The sequence below is a fragment of the Pteronotus mesoamericanus genome, unplaced genomic scaffold, assembly GCF_021234165.1.
Source record: "Pteronotus mesoamericanus isolate MK-2021 breed Mesoamerican mustached bat unplaced genomic scaffold, CSHL_Meso_final contig_101, whole genome shotgun sequence".
Taxonomy (NCBI): Eukaryota; Metazoa; Chordata; class Mammalia; order Chiroptera; family Mormoopidae; genus Pteronotus; species Pteronotus mesoamericanus.
The window spans coordinates 26,769,797-26,784,062 of NW_026555001.1; positions in this window are offsets into that span (position 1 = coordinate 26,769,797).

The window sequence follows — 14,266 nt, forward strand, 5'->3', positions numbered from 1 at the left end:
TTACTTTTTGCCCTGGCTGGTGTGGCTCAGTAGACTGAGCGCGGGCCTGTGAACCAAGGGGTTGCCAGTTCCATTCCCAGTCAAGGCACAGGCCTGGGTTGTGGGCCAGGTCCCCAGTGGGGGACATGTGAGAGGCAACCACTCACTGATGTTTCTCTCCCTCTTTTTCTCCTTCCCTTCCCCTTTCTCTAAAAATAAGTAAATAAAATCTTTTTTTTAAAAGAATGCTTACTTTTTAAGTAAACATTTACTTTTGTATTCACAAGTAAATAAAACCTTAGAGAGTTAAAGCCGTTGAGGCGTGACAGTACACGTTTGCTAATTGCCATGTCAGATCTACACCTTCTAAATCAAAAGCCACTTGGACTCAAGTCACCGTGACCTGGAGGCAGCCCAGCCTGGTGATGTCTCAAGACCTCCACCGAAGCCTCAGGTTTTGCTAATGGCCCCAAAGGAGGACCTGTCCGTCTGCCATCAAACCGGACAGTCCGACGCAGGCTGGCAGCAACCCCAGGAAAGCAAAGTGTACCAGCCTTGAGCGAGGGCGCGGCAAGGCCCGTCCCACAGACTTCGCCCTCCTCACCCTCCAGCACGGAAGGTGGCAGCCACGAATGCCCCTGCCTGAACAATTCCTCCAGAGGTTCTCGCCCTTTGGACTTGGCATTGGGATCTGAGGATTTAGCTGCCATTAATTGTACCCACGCCATCAACTGAGCTATTCAGGGGCACTCCTTGAATGTGTGTTTCTGAGAACCCAGACGGAGGTTTTTATTTATATAGGACAAAAAGATCCCTCCAGATAGACATCTGCATACGTACAAACCCATCATCCCAATACCCTCATCCTGAAACGGCCGTTTTCCATTCTGGTATTACGCAGACTATTAGTCCATACACAGACTAATTTTATACTCTTGCAATTGAGTATACAAACAATTCGGTATTTTTCTTTTTCTTTTCATGAACAGAATGCCAAAGGCATTCGCACACCTTTTTATAAAGATCGTCGCTACAAATTATTTCATCATGTGGCATACCATAATTTACATGATTTACCTGTATTTTGCTGTGAATAATGTGTGCTTTTTGCCCACATTTTTGAGGGAAAAATCCCAATGCACATTATACAGGAGTAGTGCCTAAAATACCTTGTATCTGTTCTTGCATTTTGTATAAAATTTCTTGTACCATAATATGTTCAAAAATAAATGCTAGTTTCCTCATAATACAAAAAACAAGTATCTAAATATAAATAAATAATTTATTTTAAAAATTAACGATTTTTTTCCCTGAAAGTGTGGGCCAAAAACATGGGTGTGCATTATACACAGCAAAATACAATATTTTCTAGGTTCAAAGCAGAAGCTGTGTCTTAGCTGCCAGTCGCCACCGTGACACTGGGCCACAGTGGATCCTCGACAAGTGTCTGCAGGAGTCCCACAATCCACCGCTGCTCCTGCTCGTGGGTACGGGACCCTCCCCCAGCCCATGGGGGCCCAGGCGGTGACTGGGGCCTGCCTCGCAGATGCCCACCCCAGCCCAGTTCACAGCAAGCGCTGAGAACCCTCTGGTGGCAGAAGGCACCAGATGCTGGGGGCCGCGGAACCTTCTGGGCCAAAGCCACCGCAGAGCATTCAGAAGTGGCGGTGCCAGTGTCCCGGTTCTGTGGTGTGGCCTTGGCCATGACTGTCGTCACTGCCCCGGAGCTTGTCACCCCTGGCCATTTTCACACCTGGCTCGGCGGCCCCTTGGCTCGTCTGAAAGCTACTCAATGTGTGGTCGATAAATCTCTTTTTATCTTCTTTCAGCCCGAGTCTGCTTCTGTTGTTTTCTTTTTCTGTCAAATCTTCTCCGAGGAAGAAGTGAAAATCTATTCCCACTGAAGCATAGAAATGCCCTCTTTCATTTTATAAGGCTTTATTGACTGTTTACAATATTCTTTTTCCTTAATGTGTTCTCTTGTTTGATTTGTTAAGCCAAAGCATATAGGACATATATTTTTAGTATGCCCAACTTCGCGATAAGAAAAATAGGTCCCACAGTGGCCCGGTGACCGGTGCAGGGTCACACAGTGCACTGTGGGGTCTGCTCCCTCGTAATCCACGCCATCCTCATGGCTCAAGCCGCCTCCCGCCTTAACATGTTCCGTCTGGGGCACTTCAGGCAGGAGGGGAAATAGCGGGGGTAGGCGGTGGAAATCCAGAAGGGAAAGGTTCCTCAGAAGGGGAATTAAACCCAGTAAGTAGTGAGTTTTGCCACCTACGGGGAGAGGCCCTGGGTGTGCGCGCAAGCATACACACACACACACACACACACACACACACACACACACGGGCGTGCGCGCGCGCCCCTGCACACCACACACTCCCCTCTGCTTTTCTATTACAAGGTGCTAAGCCTCATATGAATTGGTTCACAGCCACCCAGCTGAGCAAAGCACACCTTTGATGAGCTTCTATTTTTGTGATACCAAGTGTTCCATCTGTGAGGACTTTAACATGTACACACTCCCAGCAGAAATGACTCACCTATGCAGGCTCTGGAGGGTTGAAGGGGACCAACTTCTGCTGCTTCGAGAGCCGCGTACGGCGGGGTGGCAGGGGGGGGGGGCAGACACGCCCCCTGCTGTTGAAGGACCGCTGTGTTCCCTGCAGGGGGGTCCACACGCTCGGCTTGGTGGAGCAGGACTGCAGGGAGGCGGCTCCGCAGAGGGGCACAGGGAGACGCCAGGGCGGGGCTGCTGAACCCTCGAGGTCGACCTCTACTATTCTGAGGTGTGTAATACTGGCAGGTCCCCTTCCTGCCACACCCAGTGACAGACATGGTGCAACAGAAAGCACGCAGTACTGCCCGAGAGGCCGACGTGCCAAAAAAGAAAAAGAAGAAGACCTCAAAACTAGCCGCCATTGATGGGAAAGAGGGCGGTGTCTATTTGGGCTCCATCGGAAGAAGAGCCCGTGACAAAGGTTTGTGTACAGGTTGTTTGGGAGGAGGTCTCAGGAAGAAGTGAGGGAATGAAGAAGGTACAACCTGGGAGAAAAGACAGTGAAGTGTGGGTGCATGCATGGGTGTCTCTGTCCCTAGCGCGGGACACAAGGCTCTAAGTCCCTTGGTGGCTCCTGGGTGACGGGAGCATTTTTGTTCTAATGAGGTGACTCCTGGTTGGTCCCTGATGGCTTCAGATAAGGGGCTGGTCACCAGAAAGGCCGAGTCATGATTAGAACCTTGCACCCCGCCCCCATCTTCTGGGGAGAAGAAGAGGCCTTTAATAACAGATCCTTCCTACATGGTGACGCACCCCTAGAAATCCCTAAACTTCGGATTCAGACAGCTTCTTGTTTGGTGAACCCAGCCATGTTCTGGGAGGGTGACACACCCGGACTCCACGGGGACAGCAGTGCCTGTATTTGGGACCCTTCCGGACCTTGCCCTAGGTACCTCTTCTGTCTGTTCATCTGTGTCCTCTGTTATATAGCAGATCACGTGTTTCCCTGAGTTCTGTGAGCCATTATTGAAAATGATCGCACCGAGGAGAGGATTGTGGGAAGCCCCTGTTGGCAGCAACGTCAGACAGATGTCTGACACGGGGGCAGTCTCGTGCGGGTGGAGCCCTTCCCCTGTGGGGTCAGCGCACACTGCACAGAGTCCATGCAGAGCTGAACGGCAGGGCACCCATTCGGTGTCCAGAGAGTTGGAGAATTGGTTGGTGGCACATCTGGCACCAGAAGCGTTGGGATGATTGCGAGTAAGGAAACAGGTTTTGTGTTCCTCTGGTAATGTCAACAGCTCATGCGTGAGCAAGGCTGGATCAATGCTGATGGAAAAGGGATCTCCAATGGAAAAGGGAGAAATCGTGTGGGACCTCCCGCCTCCCCCAGTTGGGGCTCTATGGCTTCATTGCCTGCATAAGACCTTCCTCCTAAAGCCCCGTTTGAAAAAACCCTAGGTGCTTTCCGATTTCCAGTCTGCCTGTACGTTCTGTCAGCTCCTATTCTCAAACGGTATTGCTTAGCGTTTGTGAGTATGCCTAGGAGAGCAGAGTTGGGTGGTAAGCAGTTGAACGGACAGACAGGAGATCAAGCAGATGGTGTTTTGGGGGAGACTGGAAGTGGGAAAGCTTGGTCAGAATTCCAGGGGGCCTTGGGATTAGGTCCATGCCTCATCGGAAGGAGGGGCCAAGCATTCAAAATGCTACAAGGGTCTTATTTGTTTCTGTGCAGCTTCATGTGGAACCGCAGGTCTATGACCCAGGGCACTGGGGAGGGCCCGTGGCAAGCTTCTTCCATCAAAGACACCCAGGTGACCCTCTGTGTGGCACCCACTTCCCAGACTGCATGGGGGAGTTAACACCACTCCACTAGGTTCCACATTCTCAAGCCCTGCTTTTGCCAGGCTGCGTCCTGGACCCGCTCCCATGGAGGTGAACGGGGCACCGCCCCTCGGTCGAGGGCCTTTGCCTGCAAGGAACAGGAGCGCCCTTCAGCTGTGCGGTGCCTCCCAGAGCGGATGGAAGAGCTGAAAGACCAAGCTTCAGGGAGGACAGGCCCCGAGGAGTCGAAGGACAGGCTGTTCACAACCCCCCCACTCCAGTCGGTTTTATTTCTGCCACGCCCCCCATGCAAACAACAGGGGAGGGGCTTCCACGGGTTGGGCTTGGGGAGGGCTGGGCATCTTGACCCACAAACCTAAGAGGCTGCCGCAGAAGGGGGAATGGAGGCAGAACCGGCCGAGGGCAAGGTCTCTTTACGTCCCATTGCTCAGTGCCTGCCTTCAAGGAGCCTGACCCAGAGGGGAGCCAGGCCTGCAGGTGTGGAATTGCACCAACGTGAAACGTGAAACCGACACTCACCCACTCACCGGGAAGCAGGGAGCCCGGGGGCGTCACAAAGGAGGGGCAGCTGGAAGTGTCTCGGTGGCACCTCAGTGAGAAAGGTTTTAAAGGGAAAGGCACTGGCCACCCACTACCGACCAGGGGACCACGGGATGCGCGCCACCGGCTGCCTCTCTGTGGGTGCTGTCTAGGTGGGGGCCGGGCCGAGCCCAACGGGGTAGGGGCCTGTGTGCCTGGCGGAGAGCTGTGTTTACTGTTGATAGCAGGTAGGCGACCGGGCTCAGACCTGCGGTTCTCTCTCCAAAGCCCGAGACCACCTGTAAATGTGGGCTTTCCCCTGGCTTCTTCTCCCAGCAGACGCCATTCATATAAAAAGTTCATTTTTGCAAGAGAGGTGGCTCAAAACTTGACAATTGATTTTGTTTTGTTTTATAGGTTTGTTTTTTTTTTTTCTTTTCAAGTTTCTAAAACTCTTTTAGGATTGTGAAGCGGACCAAGCCCCTACGCCAGGCTACAGACTGTGGGGAGCGGGGCTGGGGGTAGCTTGCAGGTTGTATCCATGGGGTCTGGTGGCAATAAACATTGTGAAATAAGGGAGGAAAGAAGGGCAGAAGAGACGGGAGGGAGAGGAGGAAAGAAAGAAAGTGAAAGTTTGGTGAGGAAAGGAAGGAGGCAGGGCAGGTGACCTCCGGTCCACACTTGCAGAGCCGTGGCCAGTGCACCTCCCGCACCCAGGCTAGGCTGGGCTGTCCTCACCGGTGTCCGGACCCCACTGTGCGCCCACTTGCTGCTTTGCCAAATGCCGGCTGTTGGTGGAGCCCTCCGCCCGTCCACGCCAGCTCCTGGGGAACAGGGCCTGGGACGAGAGCAGGGCCCCGCGATGGCTGGGAGGTGCCTCTCTGCGCAGGACCCCAGCACTTGGAGCTGGGGCTGGGGAGGGGGTTCCTGGAAGCTGCTGGCCCCATGCTGTTGGTAGCTGCTGTGGTTCCAGCTGTGGGACATACTCCAGAACTCATCCCCGAGTGCCCGCCTCTCCTTCTAGGGCCAAGGACAAACAGATACCAGCAGATGGAGGGAATGAGGACCGGGTGGATGGACAGACACATTTCAGTTAACAAAACACTTTGATATTCATGTTGTTCCATTTCATTGTTTCATTTCATTCTCCATTGCACTTAGGAACAAACTGAGGCTCAGAGAGACTTGTTCAAGGTCAATCCCAGCATTACCTGGGGATATCACATTACAGTTATACACAGTGATATACGCAAACCTCATGCTAAGGATCAGAGTCCGGTCTGTATCTCACGTGGCCCCACCCAGTGCAATGGGATAGACACTGCTTTCCTTGCTCTACTAGAGAATTAGGTGAGTGGCCCAAGGCCAGTCACACAGCTAGGGAGAGACAAGCGCTGGATTCACCGACAACGCTGTGTCCATTCGCTTCATGTGGGAGGTTTCCTCCTGTTCAGATAGAATACTCCATTTAGATAACAATACAAATAATCTGTATGAAAAGTCTGTTCTGTTCTGTTCTTGTGCTCACCCTGTCGTCTGCAGAGCTCTGAGAAACAAAGCATTTCACAGACATCGAACACAAGCAATGAAAACATCCCCCATTGTCTTTTCAGTGATGTGCTCCTAAGAGGAAAACTGATGTGCCAACAAAGATCGGCCCCAAGGACACAATCTATATGAAAGAACAAACGCTTTTTTAAAAAGGCTCTGTAAGCAGAATACAAAATTGTATGTTCCCTGTGATTACCACCGAGTTCAAAATGCTCATGCATATAGACAAAGGCTGGAAGGAAGAGGCAAAAATTAAATCAGTTTTATGGCAAAGGGATGGTTTGTTTTCCTTTCTCAAAAATGTGGTTAATGTTTTTATTATATTTGTGCATTAACAGAAAAGCTTTGATATTGTACGTAGAGACTCATAATTTGAAATACAAAAGATTTTCACGCGGTAGTGTAAACCGAAGATGCAGCTGCCGAAGTCCTTGGGAGATTTCATTGTAGCTCAGTTGACCCGTTTGACCTTGACCAGTCCTGGTAATGGTCACCATAGAGATAGGAAGGGACCGGGGAGGGAGCTAGCTGCCTTTCTACTGGGTCGTTTTGCTGATTGCTTATTGCTGTAACATTTTGCATGCAGGCTGTTCCCCATAGCTCCATTTTTATAGGGCTGGATCTTCGGGTCAGAATTCGTTAGATGGTGCAGAGTTCACTGTGCTGGGCTCCAGAGGGACAGGGAATGAATCATGGAGCAAGGTCTGTGCCCAGCGAGAGCACACACCCAGCTCAGTTTTTTGCAGTTTTTGGAGCCTGTGCAGGGTGAAGCTGGGGGTCTTTGGATACCCTTCCTCCAACTGCCTGCTCCCAAGGGGAAGGTCTCTGAAGTCAGAGGCTCCCTCTCTGCACCCCACCCATTGCACCTAGCACCCAGAGACCTCCAGGCATATGGTAGGCACTTGATGTATCTATTTACTGAACATATCTCACCACTACCTTGCAGCTCACGCCCGCTGACTGGCTGCAGGACCTTGGGCAAGTCTCCTGGATCCTGCTGTGCGTCATTCTCAGTACAGCTGGGTTACGAGGCCACCGGCCAGTGCACCTCCCGCACCCAGGCTAGGCTGGGCTAGAGTCTTCTCTCCTTGCCTGACAGGGTGAATTGTTGCTTGGGGCGGGGCAGGGGGTCGGCGCTTGGCCAAGGCCTACTGAAGGGCCTCAACTTGACTCTTCTGGGGAGGAGGCTCAGCTCCTTGGTGGGCTTCTGGGACTCTGTCCCACCTGCTCAGCCCCTAACAAGTCACCCGGGGGACCGTTCAAAGAAGCCATAGCAGGGGCTGCACCATGAATGCAAAGTGCCTCTGGCTGCCTCCCATCCCCTGTTCCCGTGTGTGACCTCAGAACTGCTTCCCTCCTGGGTGGACCAGAGAGTGAAGAGAGGGCAGGCTCAGGGGCCCGGGGAGACCTGCCCTCCCAGGACATTACTGGGTGGCAGCTGGGCATTAGGAAGCCTCTTCCAGAGGGACATGTGGGTTATTTACTCTGGTCTCTGTCTCTTAGGAGAAAAACAGAACATTTCAGACCCAAACTACTTCAAATTTTAAAAATAACAGATCCCAAAATGCACCTCCTAAGTCCTCTCCAAATCTTTCCAAGTAATTCTCCAAGCCTTTTTTTCTCCCACTAGAAGCAGAGAGCTCTTAGGAAATGAGGTGTGTGTACTTTATTTTTATCCCTGGATTATATCGCCAACTTCGAGAGGACAGGGACTGTGTTTTACTTACTTCATTCCTGGCACAGGACTCAGCACTGACCACAGTGCAGACGCTCAGTGTTGGCGGACTGTGTCGAGCACCCACCATGAACTCTGCACCGCGCAGATCGGAAGAGTGAATGGACAGATGAATGAGTGGGGAGATGGATAGGTGGATGGAGGGAGGGATGATGAATGGATGAGTGGGTGAGTGGGAGGGCGGATGAATGGATGAATGGACGGATCAGCGGGTAATGGATGGATGAATGGGTGGGCAGATGGGCGGATGGGGGGGCGCACGGCTATAGGTGAATGGACGGACAGGTGGATAGGCGGATGGACAGCAAGGTACAGTGTCAGAAATAGAGACACAAGTTGGGAAATGGGAGGAGAGTTCAATCAAGAATTATTTACAGAAGGGTGGGCAAAGGATTAGAGAAAACAGTAAGAAATAGGTGCAGTTCCAGGACAAAGGGAAAAAATGATTACCAACCTCGAAGAGAGCGGCTGAGAGAGGAGGAATCTGTGGCTTCTGGCAGAGGGAAGCAGCCACGCCAGGGGGCAAGCGGGAGACCTTGACCTCAGCTCCTTTGATGTGTTATGGGTTGAATTACGTCGCCCGAAAAGATGTGTTGAAACTCTAACCCCCGGCACCTCAGAATGTGCCTTTATTTGGAAAGAGGGTCACTTTAGATAAAATTAATTAAAATTAGGTTATCGTGGGGTAGGACAGGCCCTTAATCCAATGTGACACGTATCCATATAAGAGGGAAGGACGCCATGTGAAGACTAATTCCCAGGGAGAAGGTGGCCATGTGCCAGCAGAGGCAGAGAGTGGAACGGCGCCTCTCCATGCCAACAAGAAAAGGGAAAAAGGAGCCCAGAGAGTGACGCCCAGCAGCTCCGGAGGCCAGCGCATTTCAGGGAGGGGGATGTTCAGGTTTCAACGGGGTAGCTGGCTAAGGTCACCCAGGATGCAGGTGGCAGAGCCAGAGCTGGAACTCCTGCCGGTGCAGTCTATGCCCGCTGCCCTCCAGCGCTGGTCCCGGGGCCGAGTGTGGGCAGATGGAACGCTGTCCCCATGCCACGCCACAAGTGCGCCGGGTACAGGGTGAGGCCGGTAGCCAGAGGAGGTGCAGCACCCGCCTGGCCTCCTTGACATCTGTGTCCCCATGAGGGCAATGGGCCGGCCAGGAAAATGGCCCTCTGCCCAGTGTCCCCAGCTATTGTGAGACCCAGCGAGGAAGGAAAGCCCGCGTGCATCTCGCGGTCACGGTGCATCTCAGTCCCGACAGCCGCATCTCAAGTGTGTTAGCCACATGCAGTAGGTGGCCACCACAATGGATAGTGATGACCCGGGCTCAGAAGAGGCAGGTGGCCTTCTCGAAGTCACCTAGCTAGTAACTCGTAGAGTTGAGACTCGCGTTTTGTCAGTCTGACTTCAAACGTGGGCACTTCCCACTGTCCCGCACAGCAAGGCTGCGCATCCGTGACCGGCTCCAAGCCTCCCGCGCAGGCTGCCAGAGGGACGGCCTGCTGGCTTCCAGGTAAAAAGATGGTGCCTAAGACGGGGTGGGGGTGGACAGGCATGGGTGAGGGACAGGAAGGGACAGTCACAGTCTCGGGCGGCAGGCGAGACGGGTATTAAAGCAGCTAAGGAGGGTCCAAGGCATGAAGCTGTCCAGCGGAGACCACTGGCCCAGGCATGGCCTTCTCACGCACCCTACCCGAGCGCCAGCCACTGTCTAGCCCTTCCTTCTGTCCCTGAAACCCTCACCTGGTTGCAGGGCCCCGCACATTCCAGAGAAGCCAGGAGCACACAGCCTCTAATCTCCCGATATTTACTATCTCTGCAAACCAACAAGGTCGCAACCTGCCAAGAATGCTGATGGGACCGATGGCGTCTGAGGGTGACTTTGAAAAAGAACAGGTGTGGGCCTGAAAGAGCTCACTCAGTGACACGGAGCCAATGGGAGAATCAGGAGAGAGGTCAATCCCCTGCAGGTGCGTCGTGCGCAAGCGGGCTCCGCTGTTGAGCAATGGGCTGGCGCCTCGAAGTGGGCTGCCCGGGAGCCTGGGAGGAGGCCCCTGCGCTCACAAACACGTTTTCTTCCAAACGAAGAATCATGCTTCCACAATGGGAGTCTGCTCAACAAGCCATGGGTCTCACGGACTCTCTGAACTTTAGTCGAGATTCTGGATTTCTTTGCCCTGCGTATCATTGCATAGCCCATTTCAGTTCCTACATGAATAAGCAGCCGTGGCAGCCCCGAAGGGCTGGCCGTGCACAGCCAGTGCGAGGGGGTGGGGCCCCGGCCCTGGGAAATTTGGAGACCCAGGTTTTAGCCTTGGTCCTGCCACTAACTGCCTGGTGACTCAGCCCTCACACTAACCAGTCTGAGGTCAGCTTCCTCGTCTCTAAAACTGGCCTAGGCTGTGGGGTGTCTTGACGCCCCCACTGGTTAGTGGAAGAGGTAGAGGGTTGATGGGTGTGTCAGAGGACAAATGTGTTACATGCAGACAAAGCCCGATAAACAGTGTGGGTTCAATGACTGTCACATGCCAGTTGCAGATCTTTCCGCAAACATGAAATATGTTTACAATCGTGTGTGTTCCCACTCCTCCCTCCCTCTTCAGCACCCCCGCTCGTCTCGTGCTTCGCACAGATCAGGTCACTGGATCAACAGCCCCTTTGGTGAGGAGCGCACAGAGGCGCAGGGGGCTAAGTGACTTGCTCGTGGCAGGCAGGGTGGGGACCCAGGTTTGCCGGGATCCGCTCCAGCCCCTCGGTGTAGTCAGTGGCCTTCGAACGCAGGCTTCCAATCATTTCTTCTCACACAGAAACTGTTCCGAATTGCCACTGTGCATTGAATGACCATAAACTACCTTTGTAAATTATTTCTCTTTTATAAAATGGATCGAAAAATGTTATGTTCCAATCTATGCCCCAGTCATTTCTGACATCCCACAGTAATGATGTGGGGGTGTATCTTGCTGTCTATATAAGCTGTAATTTTGAAATATTTGTGAGCCCATAGGCTCAGAGGATTATCAAAAAATCAGTTGTATAGGATAGTAAATCTTCTGTCTTCCTTATACAAGCAGAGGCATGCGGCTCAATATAGAGAAAATAAAATAGAAAAAGACGCCTTGGAGTAATTTGGGGCAGCTCTGAACTCATGCATCTAGTCGGTCTCTCTGAAACTCTCTCAGCCCTCCCGCTCCGGAGCACCACGATCGCCACTGCCTGGAGTCGGCCTCCTCAGCTCTTCTGGAATTTTCTGTAATCGCTTCCTACCTCAAATTTTCTAACCCATCCTTCGCATTGTAGGCAGAGGGAGCCTTCTGGAAAATGCCATCAGCTCCTTCTCCTGCTTAAAAGTACCTGTTGATAGAGACAGAAGGCGGTCGCCAGGGCTGTGGGGACGGGCGGGTGTTAGTTGCTGCTTAACGGGCGCAGAGCTCCGGTCTGGGGAGATCAAAAGGCTTCGGAGGCGGATGGGGGTGATGGGGGTACACGGATGCGGATGTAGTTAATGCCGCTGAACCGGGCGCTCGTTAAAACAGTCAATTGTAGGTCTATTTTACCACAGTAGAAAACAAAAATAAAGAGTGTCTGATGATTTCCAATGATTTCAGAATCCAACGCTCACTCCTCAAAAGACATTGAAGCCTCTTCGGAATGTAGTCCCTCTTTTGCCCGAGCCCCCCCCCCCCCCCCAACACACAGACACACACGCCGAGTGCCCTGCCCATTTTGTTAGCACACACATCCTGCCCTCTCATGCCCCTGGCCTCTGTCCCCACGATCCCCTCTCTGGGTCACTGATTGTGAGGATAGCTGGTAAACCAGGTCGCCCACGCGGGCCAAGACCATCTCAATCTTTGAGACCCATTTAAACAGGGCCACCTCCTCTGGGAAGCCTCCACACCTAGGCATGCCGGGCACCAGATATGCCCTTCTTCTCCAAGACGCAGGCCCTGCCTCGTCCCCTCAGCCTCCCCAAGGTCTAACAGACACTCAATAAATGTTTGTGAACCATTTAATTAATAGGATTTTGTTTCCATGCTGGGGGAGCTTCACAAGATGTACACAAATGAAGTGATTTATGTCTAAAAGCGCGATGCCATCAAGAGGTGGAACAGCGTCTTCTACAAGAGGGAGGTATTCATGGGTCTGGAAGGAGGTCACAGGTAAGTGGAAACAAGACTTCCAGGTTCGGGTGTCCATGACAGTGAGCCCCACCCTTTGCTCAGGGAGAGAACGATGAGGTCCAAGCCGAGGCTTTTCTCAGGCTTCACCCTTCACGTGCCCCCTACGTGGCTTTTGCATTTCTCTGCCCCGCAGCCTGGAAGCCCACGTGTAACTGTGGGGGGCATGGGCTCTCCTCAGGCCCTGCACCTGTAGCCCCCACCCTGCGTTTGTCTGAGGAATTCCCTACTCTGCGAGTCTTAGAGGGAGGCGGAGCCCCCTTCCTCTCTGGGGAGTGTGCCTTCCAGACACCGGCCCCCAGCGGGCCTTGTAGCAAGGCCTGGCCCCTGGCTCAGGCTTGGCCAGGCACCGCTTGGGACTTTGAATCTAGAGCAAGTGACTCCAAGAGGCAGGGGTTGTGAAGAAGACTTTCTGGGGGCAGCGGCAAAGGTGCTGTGGGTTCCAAAGACTATGGAGCCAACGCGGGGTCCGGGGTCCAGGGTCCTGGGTCCAGGGTCCGGTGCCCATGGACCCAGTGAGCTGGGACCGATGTCTGGAGTCCAGCGGCAGAAGCAGCAGGGACCGGCCGCCCCGGCGAAGTCTGTGGTGTGGTTTTGGTTGCAGTTCGGGTGGCACACCGTCCCCAGTGCCAGCCCGCGTGGGCGACCTGGTTTACCAGCTATCCTCACAATCAGTAAGAAGTAACGGTCGTATAGGTAAGTCAGTTAGAATCAGTTTCTGTTACTTGCAAATCGGGACTCTCATGTAGAAATTGACCAACCCGGGTCCCTAGCCTTCAGGATGGGGAAGGGAAACGTGCATTTTCTGAGCACCTACTAGCTAATTTGGCTAGATGTGCTTTTACTCACAGGAGCTCTGCGGACCCCTGGGTCTGGGCTGGCAGACCTGTGAGAACGCAGGGGCTGCCGAGTCCCTGCCTCCTCATCACATCCAGGCTGAGCTTCACATGGACCCTCTTGTCCCCGGCCCTGCAGGGACTGCCTGGCTGGCAGCTACAACTGCCTATCAAAGACCCAAGACTGCCTACTTTGGCCCAGTGAGCTAGGTTCCTGGTTCATCGACATCCTGAATGTTTTCTGTATATATTTTTTAATCTCTCGTTTGGTCCCGGGTTCTAAATCCACTGGCGCAAGAAGCGACAAGCTGCTGCCTTTTCCCCTTTATGGCAGGAAGCTCGGGTGGCAGCTGTGGCAGCTGCTGCTACTTCGTCTGTTTGAACACATTTCGGCAATTCACCTGCGTGTGATGCGTCAAGTGGCGCTGTGTGATCAGTCTGGCCAGTCCTGTCTCTGAGTTTCAGATCTGGGAGCAGGGACAGTGGCTGGGGACCCTTTGCTCATTAACAGTGGCTGGCGCCATCGCTGTTCCCAGGCACCTCATGACACATTAATAGCTGAGCAGGGTGGCATCGTCTCCTCTCGTCCAGGGGTGGCTTTTGATGGAACAAACTTTTATTTCTTTTGTGTAGGTGTATGAGGCTGCCAAATTTCTTACCTGGGCTTATCCTGGGTTGAAGGAAATCCCGAAGAGAAATGGTCCAAATGAATCGGGGGATTGTTCACATTCAGAGGGCTCTTTCCTTTGCAAAAGCTTACTTCACTGGGTCCTCTCAATCACGGGCCTCTGGCGCAATGGAGAGCTTGTTTATAGGGCTGGACTGGACCGGGGGAAGAAGGGCCATCAGGGGCTGCCTGGAGCTCCCAGCCCCTCCCAGCTCAGTCACGGGTGCCGCCAGCTGGGGACTGGACCCCGGCCAGAGCCTGAAGCCATCCTGAGGAGCAGCCTCCGTCCACCCTGTCCTGTGGCCATTGTGCGCTGGCCTGTGACTCCTCCATCTGCCCTTTGTCTCTCTGTCCATTCAGTCGTCCATCTCTTGGCGCCCAGTTGACCCACCCAGCACTGCACTGAGCACAGGGCTGCCCAGGCAAGTCACGGAGGCACAGACCTGCCGCCCTGG